General features: G+C 42.4%; 1 long non-coding RNA gene across 1 annotated transcript in view; it reads right to left on the bottom strand.

The window, feature by feature from the left end:
• LOC309366180 overlaps window positions 1-18,631 on the bottom strand; it is a 41,351-nt gene extending 22,720 nt beyond the window's left edge. The window contains exon 1 of the long non-coding RNA XR_014166552.1: window positions 18,536-18,631. This is a non-coding gene — a long non-coding RNA (uncharacterized lncRNA). The remainder of the gene's footprint in view (window positions 1-18,535) is intronic.
• Between the last annotated feature and the right edge of the window lie 170 nt (window positions 18,632-18,801).

Raw genomic sequence — 18,801 nt, forward strand, 5'->3', positions numbered from 1 at the left:
AATAGACAGAAACTATTTTGTAATTGACACTTTTTTAAAGTGTGAAAGGATGGCTGAGGGCCAGATTTCAAAACAACGGAGACTTTATAACCCCCCCCCCCAAACAAAACAAAACAAAAAAAAAACAGCAAGGCGAGGAAGGTGGAGCTTTTAGCAAGGCAAAATCCCCCTCCACACGCGTGGTAGGTGTTCTCTCTTATCTTTGGGCCACTGCTCGTCCTTGTTAGACTGAACCGCTGCTTATAGGCAACCTTTCGACTGCGGTGTCTTGGCCCGGATTTACATAAAAGTGCGATCTTTGCATCATCGCAGCTCTCCGAAGGGTGCTTGACGAGCGCGGGAGGCACTCTGCAATCCCTAATTAGTGATTTTTGTCCTCTTGTTACTGGGCTCAGCATCTCATGCAAATGAACTCTTCAGCGCAGGCACCATCCACCCTCTCCTGGCTCCAGAATTAACTGACTCTTATCTTTAATGATATGCTACTGAACTTCGCCGAGCCCGGCTAGCTTTTTATCTTGATTACTCTAATCAATAAGAAATGATAGAGTAGAATTATAAACTCTATTGGCTTTTTAAATGTTGCCGACAAGCCCTCTAGATAGAAGCGCTTCCCTTTCATTGTTATTTATTAACACGATCTTCAGTTAACTGGGGATGCAAATAGGAAAATGAACCGGGAAGGGTGGGGAGAGAGAGAGTTATTACACGCAAGAGGGCCTCGTCGCCTCTTCCCCCATTCGTTTCTCGTGCACACGTTAGAATATCCTGCTAGTTTGTTAGCGTCAGGCTGGGTTAAAACCATCCAAGAAAACTTTTGTAGGGTGGTTGTGCGGAGTAGAAACAGTAGCAACTAAGCAAGCCTCCAACCTTTCCTCTTTTCCACCCTGCGCCCAACGCCCACCGATATATGGTCCCTCTCTCTCTGGCCTGTAGATCAGCACAAAATCGCCTTTTATTAACCAGCAGCCTGACTCCTTCAAAACTCTCAAGTCATATAACGGGACCTCCCTTTTAAAGGTTCATAAGATCAATTAAAAACAAAAACCAAGCGAGTGAATTTGGCAAGGCACGAACAAGAAAATGCGTTTCACAGAGGACAATGGGTATATAAATCGACCCATCAGTGTCAGACACTAATTAAATTTATTGGCTTCATCGAAGCCTCACATCCTTGACTACTTCTTCTTGAAACAAGTTATGGAATTTTGCCTCCTAAAGACGAGCACATACTCCTATTTTCTCGAATTCTGGCATTTGTGATTGTGTCAGAGAGTACCCATACCCCTGGTGTGTCCAAAATACCCCAAACGCACAATACGTGTATTAGTCATGAGGCAAAATCAGTTTGTGGTCAAAGTTGGTGGGGGAAAGAATTCTTTCAAACTGGCACCTGTGCGGCCAATTAAAACCACTAATGGTTAAATAAACGAAACCAAACACACACATACAAAAAAAGAGCCCCTGCATATTTACGTCATAGAAGTCAACTTTTCCCTTTTTTAAGGGAAATTGCCTTATTCCGAATAGGATTCCTCGCAAGAAAAGGGAAAAGTTGACAGCTATGATTTACGTAGATGCATATAGTCTTCTGACATTCCTCATGAAAAACATTGGACGACTGTGTACTGTACTTCCACCCTTCCATTTTAAGCACCTCTATTGTCTCTTACAGCTCTCTCTCTGAGATTGTGAAGGACCTAGCAGTTCGATCATGGACAGGTTTCAGCGGGACTTCCTTCCTAAGAAAGTAAGTAAGTTTAGGATTGCAGCCAAGAAATGAAAATGCTTCAAATGATCGGAACAGCAACAAGTTAAAGACACCCAGCCGAAATCAAGCAATTGCACAATACGCACCATATTAATGGGCTGTGAAGTTCCTTTTTGCTAATCGACCCTTGGCATTTTGTGCAGACGTGATCTCACACAGAACGATTCACATAATCATAGAACTGTAGCGTTGGAAGGGGTCACGAGGGGCATCTAGTCCAACCCCCTGCAACGCAAGAATATTTCACCCAATGTGGGGCTCAAACCCACAACCTTGAGATTAAGAGTCTCTTGCTCTAGAAGGTTAGGCAGAGAGTCCAATCATCTAAGGACGAGGGTGGCAATCCTGTGCATGCTTACTCAGGTAAGCAAACTGAACGCTGTTGGGTTTACTTCTGAGTAAGCATGCATAAGATGGGGCTTCGCCAATTTTATGACGACCCAGGCTTCCTTTGGCCAGAACCTGCTTCATCGTATGCATCTCATAGGCTGCCACCCGCTATAGGGACGCTGCTGTTGTCTCTGCCAATGCACGGCGACTCTTCCGTCATTTGACAGAAGCACAACTCAGCCTGCCTGGTTAACAATATGCAGAAAGTTGTGTACTTGAGCGTGGCTCTCTTAGATGTAGGGGGAGGAGGGGCAGGGAAGGCTTAATGCAGCCAAATCATGTAGAAATCTCTCGTCCTAGCAACATCCTCGTTATTAGGAATGATGACTAAACTGCCAGGATTATTCTGGACTGTAAGTTATCAAGAGCCCACTAATTTCACATTAAAACCCATTGACTGCAACAGCGTGATTGAAGGGTTTTTAACAATTAACATAATCAGAAAATGAGCGGAGATAATTTTTATTCAACTCATTACTTTTTAATCATGTATTTCTTTTAATTAATATAGTCTCGGTGAAAATAACGGGGAGGGGGGGAGAATCTCCACTGCTGGCTGTGGCGGCGAAAGTGAAATTGACGAATAAAAGTGTTAGCCAAATCCCAAGTCAGGAGGCTGGAGAGAGAGAGAGAGAGAGAGAGAGAGAGAGAGAGAGAGAGAGAGAGAGAGAGAGGGAGGGAGGGATTTGGGGCAAAGCAGGGGCCCGGAAGCGGGCAGACGATGCCTTTAAAGGAATATTGGTAAATCTTACAATCTTAGCGTGTTTCTCTCCCCCGCCGCCCTCTCCCCTAAAGTCCATGGATGAAATCGAACTTTTCTAGTATAATGAGCTGGCTCTCGGGCAGAGAATGAGATGACACTTAATGGAAGCTTCTTTGCCAAACAGGTGCTGAGATGATGATGATATATGATTTGGACACTGAGGATGCAATCCAATGCCCACTTACCTTGGAGTAAGCCTCATTGAGAAGAAATATGGTGCACTATTAGAGAGGGGGAAATGTGAGGAGCGATGTAGGTGTCACGCGGACGGCATGACCTGATGGCTAAACAACTTTCAGGGTAGATTTTTAAATTTTTATTTTGCGGCACTGCTGGCAAAATATCATTTTTAGCTAAAACTCTCTGAGGTTGCAAGAAACGAGCTCAGTTTTAGGCGGCCGTACGGCTCACGATCTTAGCAGCAGAGTGAACAACCGGGGCGTCTGTTTGCCTTCTTCTGAAACCGATGTCGGAAGATTTTCGAAAGCTCAGGGGCCTGGGAGAGGATCATTCTATCCTAAAGGACAGTTTTGAATAACGAGAGTCCTTCAGTTTTAAACCAAGCGGCTATCGGATCAGATTTCTACCACCCACCCACCCCCGCTGGCCTCTCCCACACAAGTCTTTTTCACGTATGAATTTTGCATATGCATTTTGTAAAGAAGAAAAGGAAACATGAATTTGATCAAGTTTTGAAATACATGTACAGCTAATCAGATTCTTCTTTCTCTTCATCCCTATCGATGAATATCGAGCCCTCGTTGGGCGCCAGCGGATCAGGAAGTTATATTGCAAGTCTGGTATACAAAAAAACAGGAGACCGAAAGCCAAGTTGCAACTTTACAACGTTTGGCTTCTAGTGACGAGGACTGAAGCAGTAATGGTTTCAGTAACTTAGTTGTTTATTTTATTTTTCTTAGAATGTGGGAAGAGGAGGGTGCGTGGGGTGAAGGCGTAAAAATGAATAAATCCGCGAAGCTCATTGGAGAAAACAAGAACCAAAGTCGACCCCTCGTGGAAGAAATTGGAAACGCGCTCTCGTTATCTCGATCGGTCGTAACTGATTATGCATTGCGCTCATGGGCTTTTCATATTCAGACGAGAAAACGCAAGGGGATAGAAAGTGGATCAAAGTTGAAAAGGAACGGTTTTTAAAAAGAAGCAGGGAAGGGGACGAAGTCCTTCTGGGAACTAAATTTTGTGTGTGTGATTAAATGTGAATTAGAATGGTCTCTTCTTTGGCCACTATCGTGTTTGTCAACAATACTTTCCGAGAGCGCACTTGATTTTATGTATTTTCCTCTCTCGCATATCACTAGGATGAATCAGATGTACAGTTTTGTAAGTTTCATATTTCCTCTTCCCACGGAATCCTGTGAACTTTGGTTCCATGAAGAGGGTGTGAAAAGGAGATCTAACAGTCCCAAGGCCAATTGTAATTCTCAAGATGGGTGGAGCCGAGCCACAAACTGCTCAAAGACTGATACACGTCTGAATTGTGGTTCATTAAGGATTTCTGTTTGTGGGGAAATAGCAGCTTCACTTAACCTTGACACGGAAAAAGGTGTGGCAGATGGAAAGCTCCCCTCACCCCTCAGTTCTGTGGGAGGTGCAACATGGTCATTCTTTGTTAGTGAAGCAATATATTCGGTAAATTCCAATACAAACTATCTCTATTTTCAGAGTGGGCAGTTAATGTGGAATGGTCACTTTGCTTATTCATTTCTTGGGAGGCATCTTTGTGACACTGTGAGCAAGGGACTGATGCAGATGGTCTGCCCCTGGACGCTAGTGGAACCAGATAGCTTCCTGAATGCTGGGGGGGGGGGGTTCTGGTGGCTTCTAGCGGTTCATCCTGTTGAGGTCCTGGTCTTGCTACAGGATGGTGAGGGTCATCTCTTTGGTACTGTAGAGTCCTCACTGCTCTTTCATTTACTGAAGAGCTGTGGGGAATGGAGGCTGGGAGATGACTGAAAAGCTGACCAAACATATTCATATTTGTCCTTTTTATGCTAATGTAGAAAGTTAGCCAACTCAAACAGGGAGTGAAAATCATAAACCCATTATTGTGGGCAAAGTGCTATATTCTCTTTCCAATCCTGGATTAAGAGAAGCTTAGCTGTTCCTGTAGTGCACGTGATCCATAGTTCATGGCCTGGAGGTAGGTTCGAAAGAGTAGGACTATAGTAAAATGAAACATCATGCACATCTATGCAATGAGGTTTCCATTTATCAAATTTGTAGTTACCAAAACATCACCCAGAAGGGAGGCTTATAACTGGGCAGCTCTACATTATATGAATCAGAAGGGGATAATAATTTGTGATGAAACCTCTGTGGCATTCAATACTTCTGGAATATTAACTTTTGTTGGATGAGGTTCAACCTCAGGTCAAGTAAGGACCTGTTGATAGAGCAGTGGATCATTGCTTAGGCTGAATGAGCTACATGCTCCAGTTCTCTGTTCCACTCTTCATGGAGCTAAGATGTGTCTAGTCTACAAACAGGCTGGAAGTCTGGTTTGAACCAGTAAGCCATCTAAGTCATTCAGGAGATATGGGGGCACAGATGCTGCACAAGCAGGTGACCCAAACCAAGTTCCCTTTGTAGATCATGAAATGACTTGAATTTACCTTCCCAATAGTCAGAGGTCATAATCTGGAAAGCTGGCCAGTCCTTCCACATAAAGGTTCTCTAGCCAGGGTTATGCCCCAAAGTTAAGTTGGCATGTGCATATGGATCACTTCAAATTCTGACTATGAGGACCTTCCAGGCCAATTCGTTGGCTGTAATAGCAGTCAATAAAAAAAAGGGAGACTGAGATAGGAGGATCCACGTACTTGCCATCCTTATAATGGGTTCAGTACAGGTGGGAGAAATAGATAAAAGTGACCGCTGAGTGCTTGCCAATGGACTGAGGTGCTCCAAATGTATGCACTGTGAGAAAGTAATAGACTGTGGAAATTAACTAGCCTTAACTAGTAGTTGTAATTTGCTTAGGGGAAAACATGGCTTGGCCCTCACCCAGAGAAATCCCTTCCTTCCTTCTTGCCCTTTTCAACTGTTCCTAGGGCAGGAGTACAAGAGTATAAAACAACAACAAACCAATAAGTCAATAAATACAATTAAAATATCACAAACCATCTTTAAAAACGAAAGATCAAGCAGCAGCAAAAATCCTCATACTGGGTTCTCAGATTTCGCCCTACCCTTCAAAGCCTGGGCAAAGATGTGAATCTTCATCAACTGACTGCAAGGTAGTTAGTACAGTAGACACATCTCTGAGGGAAGTTTATTCCTCAGGTGGCGCACTGCTGTAGATGATGTCCTTTCATGTGCTACTAGTCCCCAAACTTCACTTAGCAGTGGGACAATGAGAGTAGGGCCTTCCCTGCAGATCTTAATGCCTGGGCAGGATTGGAATGGGTCATCAATAGGTATAAAATAAATTTTGTGAATGTGGCAGCAGTGGTGGTGGAGGGCAACATGCAGATTAATAAGAGAACATTAATTTTATCACATTTATTTTACCACAGAGGCTGAATGGAAGTCCATCTGTTTAGATTTACCCTCATAATGAATAATTCCTGTTTATGCAAAAGTATGTTTTAATTGGTAGCGTGTAATGTATTCTGTCATTTGTATTGTAAGGTACATTGCAATGTATTTGATGGGGAAAGACTTCTTTCTGGTCAGGTGAAAGTTGGCTCAACTTTCTAATGGACTACTGCATTCTGATTTGAATGTGGAAGAAGTGGATTAACAGCTAAATAAGACTCAAATGTGGACAAAATTTGAGACACTGGCATGCATACTTGTCAAATGATCCTTGAGCAAGTGAGTTTCTTGTTCCCATTTTGCCTGTTCTCTCTGTTTTGTTGTCCTTTGCTGGTGATTTTTCCTCTAGTTCCGCTATAATTTTGTATTTCACAAATAAATTCTTCCTTTTTCTTTATTAACTCATACTCCCATTGCTAAGAGCTGTTCTTTCCATTTCCCCTTTACTCCCAGCCCCCACTAGTGGTTCTTTAGTTAATTCTTTCATTAATAGCTTGACTGGGTCATATCATTCTTGCTTGTTGGCTTGCCCTTATCTCATTTTACAGTTATTTTTGTCTTTTAATTCTTTGGCTTATCACATTTTTTCACCCTATAAATTTGAACACGCCAAACGAAGAGAAACGTCTTTCTCTTCCTTAGTTGCACAATATTGCCTCCATATTTAAGATGTTGCTATTTGTTTTAAAGTTTTAATACACTCTCTCCTTCTTTCTTCTTTGCTGTCATGATACAGTTGGTATACATATCATGGCACCGCTAAGGGTATGTCTGCTGAGCAACAAACCTACAGTGGAAGAATGCTGACAAATATTTCTTCCAAGGTTCGAGCTCAGAGGAAACCTGTTTTCCTAGTTTAGAGCAGAGGTCAGATTTGCACAACACTCATTTGTGAGTATTGTATCAGTCTTGTGGTAAGTTATCTCAAAACATAGAGGACTCAACATTTGATCCAGGTGCTGTAAATACTCTAGTTGAGGAACCAAGGTGAGTTGTGTTGAGGAGCAGACCTTATCCTGCTACTGAGGAATCTGAAACAATTCCTCTTTGAAGGGGCATATGAATGCAAATGAATTCTCATAGTTCCTTTATTCTTTGGGTTCTTTTATCCCTTCTAAATCATTTTTGGTTCTCTGTTTTGTTTGGCATGCTCTTCCTGTTGAGATGCAACCCCCCCCCATCCATTTCTCTTGTTCTTGTTGCATTATTCTTTTGATTGTAACTTTCAGGTAGGGCCATTTTCTATACAAAAAAACCATGTAGAGCACCTCATTAGAGGTTTAACCACAACAATGGCAATAATAAAGTGTACAGAAAGCAGAATGTATCACATTGAAGACAAATTTCACAAATTTCACAAAGATCATTCCTCTTCCAAGCAGTCTTGTTTTGTAAGCAGCAAGTACTGTAATTCTTGTAAGTTGCACATACTGAAGAAAAAAAATCCCTTTCTGTCATACTGTGCCTGTGCCTGTTCAAGTAATTACTGAAAGATAGTGGACAAGCCAGTACAAACTGCTTTTGAAAAAGAGTTCATAAGTGTATATGATTTTTGAGCATACATTATTGTCATTTAAAATTGTGCATCTTGAACTTATGCCAGTCAAAGAGTGGTATCCCCTACTATAATGTTTGCTTTGAATATGCTTTTATTCCTTTTTTCAATACTGTTTTGTTCTTTTCAGAAGGATCATCCTGTTCTCTTGTCATAAAAGATATCCAGTTTAACAGCTTTTCTTTCATTTTATAACGCATGGCACAATTATGGTTTAATTAAAAGCACATGAGTAAAAGCAACTGGGAGCTTGTCAGAATCCTTAGAAATGACATACCACTAAATTGCTCAGACATAAAATCTTTTTCCTTCAAAATTGTGTAAACTTGTTACAAGAGGGTTCTTTTCAAAATAGTATGATTGCTTATTAAAACTGAACTCATTCCTTCTTATGCTTTCACCAACATACCCCCCCACCCTTGTTATTTTTTTCAAGGGGGGAGCCAACAGGTGCATTAAAATGGCTTTTTTATTGTGTTCAGCTCACAAAGAACATTATAAGTAAATTTTTCAAGGCAAAAAGCAGCTTCTACAGATGCCTTTTGCATTAGAATGTGCTAAAAAAAAACCCCACCAAAAACCCACAACCCCACCAAAACACACACACCAGCTACTGCCTCCTTCCCAAAATTAAAACTTGAGTCAAATATTACTATTCAACAATATCTGAATTCTGTTCCAAAAACTCATATCAAAAGTTAGCCACGCCATGTTCATTCTGGAACATATGTTTTCATTATTGTCAAACCTGCATCACAAGGAATTAAATATTTTGCATTATTATCATCATCATATTTTTGATATTTTAAAGCATTCACTTTATAACATACAAGTGTCTCTGCACATTCTCATGAATTCCATAATAGCTGAGACCTAGAGAGAAGCGTATAGGTAGGAGAATGGTGGCACAATTATTTACAGAACTTTGCAGTGGCCAATGGCTAAAGAACAAAGCTTCACATTGGGCCAACTTTGTTATGTCTAAGACCATATATTTTGCATGCCACCTTTCCACAATTCAAACCATGCTCAAGGCAGCTTACAACATGAAAAAATACATAACTACAAGATAACAAAAGCAGCCATAAACAATAATTAAAAGCATAAAAATATACAACAAAACTGAACAATGTCCACCTAAACCACAACAAGGTCTAAAATAAAGATACAACCAACCAACAGTAACAACTCCCCACCGACAACAAAACCCTCGAAATAACACCCAAGCCCAAGATACATACTTGGGAACAAACATCACTGAACTAAGCAGGACTCGTTTATTTATTATAAACTTCATATTATGCTTAATGCTGCAATGCAAATAAAAGCTGGCTACTTCTGAGTGAACAACACAATAGACCTGGTTTGCATGTAATGCTAAGCCAAACCATGGTTTAGCACAGATGCATGAGAGTGTGTAGGCTCCTAGGACTATCATGGCCACTTTGCTTCTTCTCTGGTCCTGCTGCTGTAAGCTAAGCCATGGTTTGGCTTGGTATGTCATCCAAACCTGAGCTTGTGGTTCGTCTTACTCCAGACAAACCATGAAGTACAACCAAGGCTTGTCTTTGGTTTACAATTCATGGTTTGTCTGAAAGAGGTAAACCATGAAACTAGATTCAAAAATCATGCAAAGTCAAACCATGGCTTAGCTTACAGCAACTGGAGTAGAGGAAAAGTGGCTGTAATCTCTCTGGAAGCCCGCACACTCACATATTTGTGCTAAGCCATTATTTGACTTAGCGTTACATGCAAATTGAGCATTAAACTGGACTGGAAATTCCATTTTAAATAATGGATCAAGATAGTCATGCAACTCAAGTCCCACTTGTTCCATACAGCTTAGGTCACAATTCTGTGTAAACTTACATGGGAATATACTGGGACTTATTTCTGAGTCAATATGCATAGGTTTGTGGTGTAACTACTGTAACTTTAGCAGGATCAGGGACTAAAGTTCCACAAACTTATCACACTTTTAATACTTCAGAACTCAGGAAACATTGTGACCTTGCATACGATACTAACAGTTTATGCAGCTTTTAGACTACAACTTCTGTGAAGCTTCATGTCTGCAGAAAAACATCCACAAAAACACCTGGAGTGTTTAATTAAAGTGAGCAATTGACAATACTGAATGAATTAAGTGCAAACTGCAGATGGATATTGTGTGAAAATCTGCTTCTTGGCAATGGGGATAATGGATCTGGAATTCTTCCTGCAGATTTACAGGTTTTCGTTTTATTATCTGTTGACATTTTGAATCAAACTGGGAGGATGAATGAGGATCAAACACAGGTGACTCCGCATTATTTCGTCTCGCATCAAGGCAAGGCTGGCAGAAGGATGAAGCAACATTAAATACTGTGGTATCCCATAGTCCTTTTAAAATAAGCCTTTGTAGAGAGTTTTGCCATAAGTACAGAATGGGGCATGTCCTGATGTGGAACACAGTTTGGCAGTGAAGTTTGTGATTTTATTTATTTCTACTATCTTGGTAGGCTCACCAGAGGGAAGGGGCTCCATATTTTTGTGATGGTGGATACCTGCCCCCAAGAAACAGATTTCCATGTGATCAAACCCATCACCACCACACAGCCCAGGATCATTCTTTGCAAGGAAATGCAAAGATGCAAGGATAAACAAACAAACAACAATTAAAGTTTAAAAGCTTTATTTCCTAACTGAACTTTTTCACAGCTAGGGTGTCTTCTCCCTTAAGGAGAGGAATCCTGGAAAAAGAAGAATATAAATAGGATGGAACTATCCTGCTCAACCAGACTAGCCCTCAGTCACACACATACCAAGGGTGGGGTGATTCACAAAGAAAAGATCCTGGCCAGGGCTCCTTGTAGTAAGCAAAAATAAGAAAAGGAGAGGCATGGGAAAAAGAGGTGCTGCAGACACATGTTGCTTCTTTGGGTTTTAATTTGTAGACTTCTCCAAAGTGGCACTGAGGGAGAACTGTTTTTATTGAGACATGGGATGAAGAGAAAAGTCCTAGCCCAGAGGACCCAGAATGTCATAAGGTTGCAAAAATGGCAAAATCCACTGCCAAAATACAAGTTTGTCTCAATATTGTCTTCCTCACATACATGGGAACATCAATTACATAGGCCTAGAGTAAGTAGAAATGTCCAGATTGATTGTCACATCTTGCATTTACAGCCTCTACCCTGCTTTTTTGTTCTCAGCCTCTGGAAGCAAATACCATTCCACATACACACCAACAAATGTATCCTTTCCGGTATGCAGTCACTAAGCAGCTGCTAACTACAGTACATTTTGGCTTGTTATCAAGGTTACTGCTAGATGAACAACTGCAAAGCTTCATCTATTACGGCAACTTTTCAGCCTGTCTGGGTTGCAGACACTTAACTTTAAAATGAAAGGATATGACAGATTTAAGAGATTTAATATATGTTTAAAAATATTAGATGTACCATAGAATGAATATATCATAAACATAAATGTTCTAAGCAAGCATTGACTTACTATGTTGCCAAATGCACGTTGACCCTATTGCCTCTGCTTTCTTGGGGGTTGCCAACTTTCTAGAACCATGTTTTAAACAATACAAGGACAGATCCTGAAGCTGAGGCTCCAATACTTTGGCCACCTCATGAGAAGAGAAGACTCCCTGGAAAAGACACTGATGCTGGGAAAGATTGAGGGCACAAGGAGAAGGGGACGACAGAGGATGAGATGGTTGGACAGTGTTCTTGAAGCTACGAACATGAGTTTGACCAAATTGCGGCAGGCAGTGGAAGACAGGAGTGCTTGGCGTGCTCTGGTCCATGGGGTCACGAAGAGTCGGACACAACTAAATGAATGAACAACAACAAAGTTAAGTAGAACTTTGTTGGCTACAACTCCCAGTCTCCTGAGTTCCACAGGATTTACTGATGGATATGTTCTTTTTTTATTTTTAAATAATTTTCAAAAGAAGCACCAAACAAATCCACACACCACACAATATTAAAATACATAGCAATCCCCACCATTCATCGTCAGATCAATATATTACAAGAAAAAACCATAACCACCACAACAAAATTCCCAAACACCAAACAGTCTATGATTCTAGGAAAGATAAACCAAGTTGCCCCACAGGAAAAGCCCTAGCTCTTGCGACTGCCAGTTGTGTCTCACAGGGGCAGGGAAATGGAGAAAGGGTCTCAGGAGGATGACTGGAGCAGGTGTGGAGGAATATACAGAAAGAGATCCATTTCAAGGTAGGGAAGATCCCATATATTATAGACACAGATAGCATAGGGACACCCCTTATACCAAAGAGCGCCAAACCTGCCACAGCCAAGAGCACAGATTCCCCACTTCTACGGTTTTCCCCCTGGAGATCAGCAAGATGTTCCATTTGTGGGATGTAAAACACAGGAGCAGTCAATGACAACATTCCTAGAGTGTACATGTTAGAACATGGGGAGGGATGTCTGTCCAGCAAGCAGGTAAACTTCCTGGGGACGGACTTCCTCCGCATGTGACCAGAGGTGGGTGTGGCCTCACCTGTGCAGGTAATGATAAAAGCACAGGGCAGGCAGCCATCTCTCTCTCTTGCCTCTTGCCTCTTGCCTCTCTCTCTTGCCTCTCGCTGCCATCTTCCTTCCATGAGGAACATCTAAGGATGCTCTCTTGGCTCCCAGCCAAGAGAGGAGATAAGGACTATCTTGCTACAAGATAGATTCTAAATGTATTTTACCTTTTTAAGTCTGTGTGCCTTCTGGGATCATATTGTGAACAGAACGTGAGTAAACTCTTTTATACTTTTATAAAGACTGTGTAGTGTCTTGTATTTTAAGAGGGATCAAAGGGGAAATTACCAGAGTAATTATTATAGAGGTTCTAGCGAACCTGTGCACACGTTACCGTTGCAAACTAAAAAGGGAATGTTTATAAACTCTGCTGATATTTTGGGAACTTGTTAGCACAAGTTGGATGAGGATATAATTAGTCAATATATCCTCTCCTGCACCCCAGAACATTCCCACAAAGGGTTAGTGGCCCCAGTATTGCATATTTCTGCGTATTTTTGAAGGATTGCTTTGGATTGTGATTTTGAGTTGAGTAGTATTTTTCTGAGTTAACTTCCTGGTAAGCACATGGTCCTTTGTTCCATTGTGCAGTGGGGATTAAGCAACCCCCCCCTTCCCTCAGAGTTCACAGTGACCCAAGGCAGTGAAGAATTATTTTGAGATTTTTGAGATTTTGATTTTAAAATTTTGAGAAATTTTGAAATTTTGAAGAATTTTCAAATTTTTGGATTTTAAGATGGCTAGAGCAGCTTTTGATAGTGATGCAAAGCTAGGAATGCCTGTGCTGAATGAACACAATTTCATGCACTGGAAGCAGCGCTTGATAGCATGTTTAGATTATAAGCACATTTTGGAAGCTTTAAAGCCTCAGCCTACAGGATCGTCTGAGGAGGATTTAGCCAAGATAAGTGCTTGGAAACGCATGAACAGCGAAGCTAGACACATAATTTTGAGTGGACTTCGCGATGAGCAGCTATCATTAATAAATAGTACAGATGATGCATCTCAAATCTTAAGAGATATTGAGCGCGTGTATGGAGAATCTAGCATAAACTGCTTCAGAAACTTGGTGTGTAAATTAACCAGATTGAGGATGAATTCAAAAGAGGAATTCACAGAGCACATCAACAAGTTTACTGAGATTATTCAAAGAATTGATTTGACTCCCAAAGCTTTTGATGAAGATACAAAGATAGCATTTTTGTTATCATCACTTGGACCACGCTTTAGCGCATTTGTAAGTTTGATGGATCATAGACAAGGTCTGACTTTTAAAGACTTGATTGGTTATTTAAAAGAAGAATGCAGAGATAGAGCTGAATCTCCAGTGAGAAATGCTAGAAGCAAAGACAGTAGTTATGCATCTAGGCAATTTACAAAGTCGAAAGAGATGCCTAAGAAAGTGATTTGTTTCAATTGTAACAAAGAAGGACACATTGCAAAGAATTGCAGGGCTCCTAAAGCAAAGAAACCCCACCCCTTTCAGCCAAAAGGAGAAAAGAAGGGGAAATGTGAATGCACATGGCTACTGCAAGAAAGGAATTTAACAGTCCAGAATCGTGAGAATAGACGTAATAAATGGATTTTAGATTCAGGTGCCAGTTCACATTTTTCATATAAAAAGGACCATTTTAATGAGATAAATGATGAAGAAGGATCTGAAATTGAGATTGCAGATGGCAACATTGTTAAAGCAAAAGGTGCAGGTTCCATGAGTCTGAAATGCAATATAAACAATGAATGCATTGAGAACACAATCTCTAGAGTTTTGTATGTTCCAGAGCTGAGCTGCAATTTAATTAGCGTGTCCACTTTGGACAAGAAAGGTTTCCAGATCACATTTGGAAATGGAGAATGTAAAGTGACTAGAAATGGCAAAGTGTTTGCTCAAGCAAAGCTAATCAATGGTGTATATGAGCTTGATCTTTCAGAGAATCAGTCTGCAAAAGTGGCACATTCCAGCCAGAAGGATGAAGCAGATCTGGACCTATGGCACAGAAGGCTTGGACATAGAGACACCAACGTCATTCTGGATCTACAGAAAAGAGATCTTGTAAGAGGTTTGCAGGTAAAGCAGAGCAACAAAGCTCCAGCAAAGTGCATAAGCTGTATTACTGAGAAGGCTGTAAAACCTTCATTTCCACGTTGTGCAGAACAAAGAAGCAACAAAGTGCTTGACATAGTGCACACTGACATATGTGGACCCATGAATGTTCCCTCACTGGGAAAGAATAGATATATTTTAATATTTCTGGATGACTTTTCAAGATTTTGTGTTGTATATTTCCTCAAAGAGAAGAGTGAGACAGTGGACAAGCTCCAGGAATACATTGCCATGGTCAAGAATAAATTCCAAAGAGCTCCAGCTGTGCTAATGAGTGACAATGGAGGTGAGTACTGCTCAAATGAAACGCAGGCTCTCCTGGCCAAGGAAGGAATTGCACACGTAACCACAATTCCTTACACACCACAGCAGAATGCCATAGCTGAGAGAAAGTTTAGGTCCATTATGGACATGACAAGGTGCATGCTAAAGGATGCATGTTTGCCACAGAAGCTGTGGGCCGAAGGAGTGTACACATCGGTCTATTTGCAGAATAGACTGCCAACTAAAGGTGCAGAGCGCACACCATTTGAACTTTGGCATGGGAAAGCTCCCAATCTTTCGCACATACGTGTGTTTGGAAGTCCGTGTTACTTCCACGTGCCCAAAGAACACAGACACAAGCTTGACTCCAGGGCAAAAGCAGGTATCCTTGTGGGATATGCCTCTGGAGGCAAAGGATACAGAATTATGGACTTACAAACTGGTAAGACAAATGCATACCATGCGGTTTATTTTGATGAATATGGAAAAGTAGACACTAAGAACACTGTTGTGGATTCTTCAGATGAGTCAGAAAGGACTCAAGAGTTTGTATATTTCCCTTTTGAGACCCCACAAAGTAATAATCTGCCTTCGAGTGTTACAGCGCCCCCTACAGGCAACACACTAGAAGACGCAGAGGACCAGAACCCTGGCGGCACCAGAGACGAAGATGAGGACTCAGATGGGGACATGCCTGCGTTGGAGGAGGATGAGGAAGCTGATGCGGTTGCAGAACCAGAGGTCAGACGCTCGTCCAGAACCAACAAAGGTGTCCCACCGTTACGGTTGTCCTACTTTGCAGGGTCGGCGTTTCCACAGGAACCTTCCACTTGGGAAGAGATACAGGAGATGCCAGCTGCAGAAGCCAGTCTCTGGAGGAAGGCCGCGCAGGAGGAGATGGATGCACTGCATCAGAACAAGACCTGGACACTCACTGAGCTGCCTCCCGGTAAGAAGGCCATTGGCAGTAAATGGGTTTTCAAGGTTAAGAAGGGGTCAGAAGGAGAAGTGCAGCGCTACAAAGCTAGACTTGTAGCACAGGGATTTTCACAGCGTTTTGGTGAAGACTATGATGAAGTTTTTGCACCAACCGTGAGGTACAGCAGTGTAAGAATGCTTTTAAGCATTGCAGCCTCCAAGAAAATGAGAGTGAAACACATAGACATTGCTACCGCTTTTCTACATGGGCAGATTTCAGAAGAAATTTATATGAAACAGCCCAAAGGTTTTGTGAAACCACATGAGGCGCATTTAGTGTGCAAACTCCAGAAAGGACTTTATGGACTTAAACAGGCTGCTAGAGCCCGGAACCAGAAGTTGCATAAAATGCTGACGCAACTTGGGTACAAGCAAGGCGACGCTGACAAGTGCTTGTACAGTAAGTCAAATAATGGACAATTCTCATATATTCTAGCATTTGTTGATGACCTGATTATTGCCACAGCAAGTGAGAAAGACTATACACAGATAGTAAAACACCTTAGCAAAGAGGTGGAGGTCAAGGAGCTAGGAGATGTCCAGTACTACCTCGGGATCCAGGTGGAAAGAGAAGAGGACGGTTCATTTCTTCTCAGCCAAAGACAGAAGATCCACGAGCTAATTGAGCACATGCAGATGCAAGACGCACATCCAGTTGCTACACCGATGGCTACTGACTTCCTGAAGAATCAGCAGGATTCGAAGCAGTTGCCAGACAACAATGACTACAGGTCGGCGATTGGTAAACTTTTGTATTTAGTTACCACATGTAGACCTGACTTAGCTAATGCTGTGGGGATTCTTAGCAGAAAAGTGAATTCTCCCACTGAGCATGATTGGGCAGGTGTAAAGAGGGTGGTGCGATATTTGAAGGGTACCATGAATTGTAAATTAAGGTTACCAGCCGTCAGAGACCCTAAGTTGGTTGGGTATACTGATGCGGATTGGGCTGGGGATAATGCTGATTATAAATCAACAAGTGGTCATGTTTTCATGTTTGGTGATGGACCTGTTGCATGGGGCAGTTATAAACAGAGCTGTGTAGCATTATCTTCCACAGAATCAGAATACGTTGCAGCAACAGAAGCCTGCAGAGAGATCGCCTGGCTTGATCAACTCATAAAGGACTTTGGGTTGGTGAGAAAAGGGCCTGTCAGCTTGCTGGAGGACAATCAAAGTTGCCTGAAGCTGACACAGAGTGAGAAGTTCCTGGCCAGAACAAAACACATTGGGGTTAAATACCACTACATACGCCAGATGATCCAGGATGGACTTGTGGAGCTATCCTACTGCAGCACCCAAGAGATGACTGCTGACATCCTGACGAAACCCCTACCAAGAGAGAGTTTCCAGAATCTACGTGTCAAGCTGGGACTCTGGGTGGTTGAATAAAGTTGTTTATATTTTGTGTATGTTGTATTGCCTGAGAAGGGGTATGTGGGATGTAAAACACAGGAGCAGTCAATGACAACATTCCTAGAGTGTACATGTTAGAACATGGGGAGGGATGTCTGTCCAGCAAGCAGGTAAACTTCCTGGGGACGGACTTCCTCCGCATGTGACCAGAGGTGGGTGTGGCCTCACCTGTGCAGGTAATGATAAAAGCACAGGGCAGGCAGCCATCTCTCTCTCTTGCCTCTTGCCTCTTGCCTCTCTCTCTTGCCTCTCGCTGCCATCTTCCTTCCATGAGGAACATCTAAGGATGCTCTCTTGGCTCCCAGCCAAGAGAGGAGATAAGGACTATCTTGCTACAAGATAGATTCTAAATGTATTTTACCTTTTTAAGTCTGTGTGCCTTCTGGGATCATATTGTGAACAGAACGTGAGTAAACTCTTTTATACTTTTATAAAGACTGTGTAGTGTCTTGTATTTTAAGAGGGATCAAAGGGGAAATTACCAGAGTAATTATTATAGAGGTTCTAGCGAACCTGTGCACACGTTACCGTTGCAAACTAAAAAGGGAATGTTTATAAACTCTGCTGATATTTTGGGAACTTGTTAGCACAAGTTGGATGAGGATATAATTAGTCAATATATCCTCTCCTGCACCCCAGAACATTCCCACACCATTATCCCAAGAGGGCTTCAGAGGAGAACATGAAGGAACCTCGAGTTTCTGTTGTAACCATAGGATCCAACTCCTGGGGACTGAGGTCCCTGTGCCACCCCATAAAATATTTGAGGGGGCTGCCCCACAAATTAATGCGCATTGCCATTTAAATGGTGCGTGCGCGTGACATGCATTGTGATCGATTATGCAGGAGGAGGCTTACTTCGCCCCCCCCCAATATTTTATTCAAGTTGGCACTCTGATTGTAATTGAACGGAAAGAAAGTGCTCCAGAAAAACCCCATCACTTTTTATCCAACGCGTATGCACTGATGCTACGCAAGGGGGGGGGCACGGAGGGGCAGCTGCTCCCCATCAATAAAAATCAATATAATACAGGGCAAACTAAGGTTCGCCCCCCCCCCCCCGCCCACAAAAGGCCTGCCCCCCCCCAGCAAAAATCCTGGCTACGCCCACGATGCTATGCTATGATTTTAGTCCCAGGCAACTAAGGATGTTGTAGTTCATCTTTTCCATTCCACGCACACTTACTAGCATTGAGGTGCCGACATACCGGTAGCTTTTGCTCCTATCGCCTTTCAGCGCAGCAAACCCCTCCGCAATCGAACAAGCCGCCAGCCCTCAAACCCCGCCTCCGGATCTGCCAGCGCATTCTCGCTGCACCCGCTGCGCCCTTCGGCCCCGCCCCTTCTCGCGGCCGACGCTCCTACCTTATGACGCGTCGAATGCCCGGCACCCAATGAGACGCCGCGCCGGGCCTCGTTCCCGAATGTTGACAGCGCTTCCTCTCTCCCCCC

Source organism: Podarcis melisellensis (assembly GCF_964234715.1).
Source record: "Podarcis melisellensis genome assembly, chromosome: 3".
In the NCBI taxonomy this organism is placed as follows: domain Eukaryota; kingdom Metazoa; phylum Chordata; class Lepidosauria; order Squamata; family Lacertidae; genus Podarcis; species Podarcis melisellensis.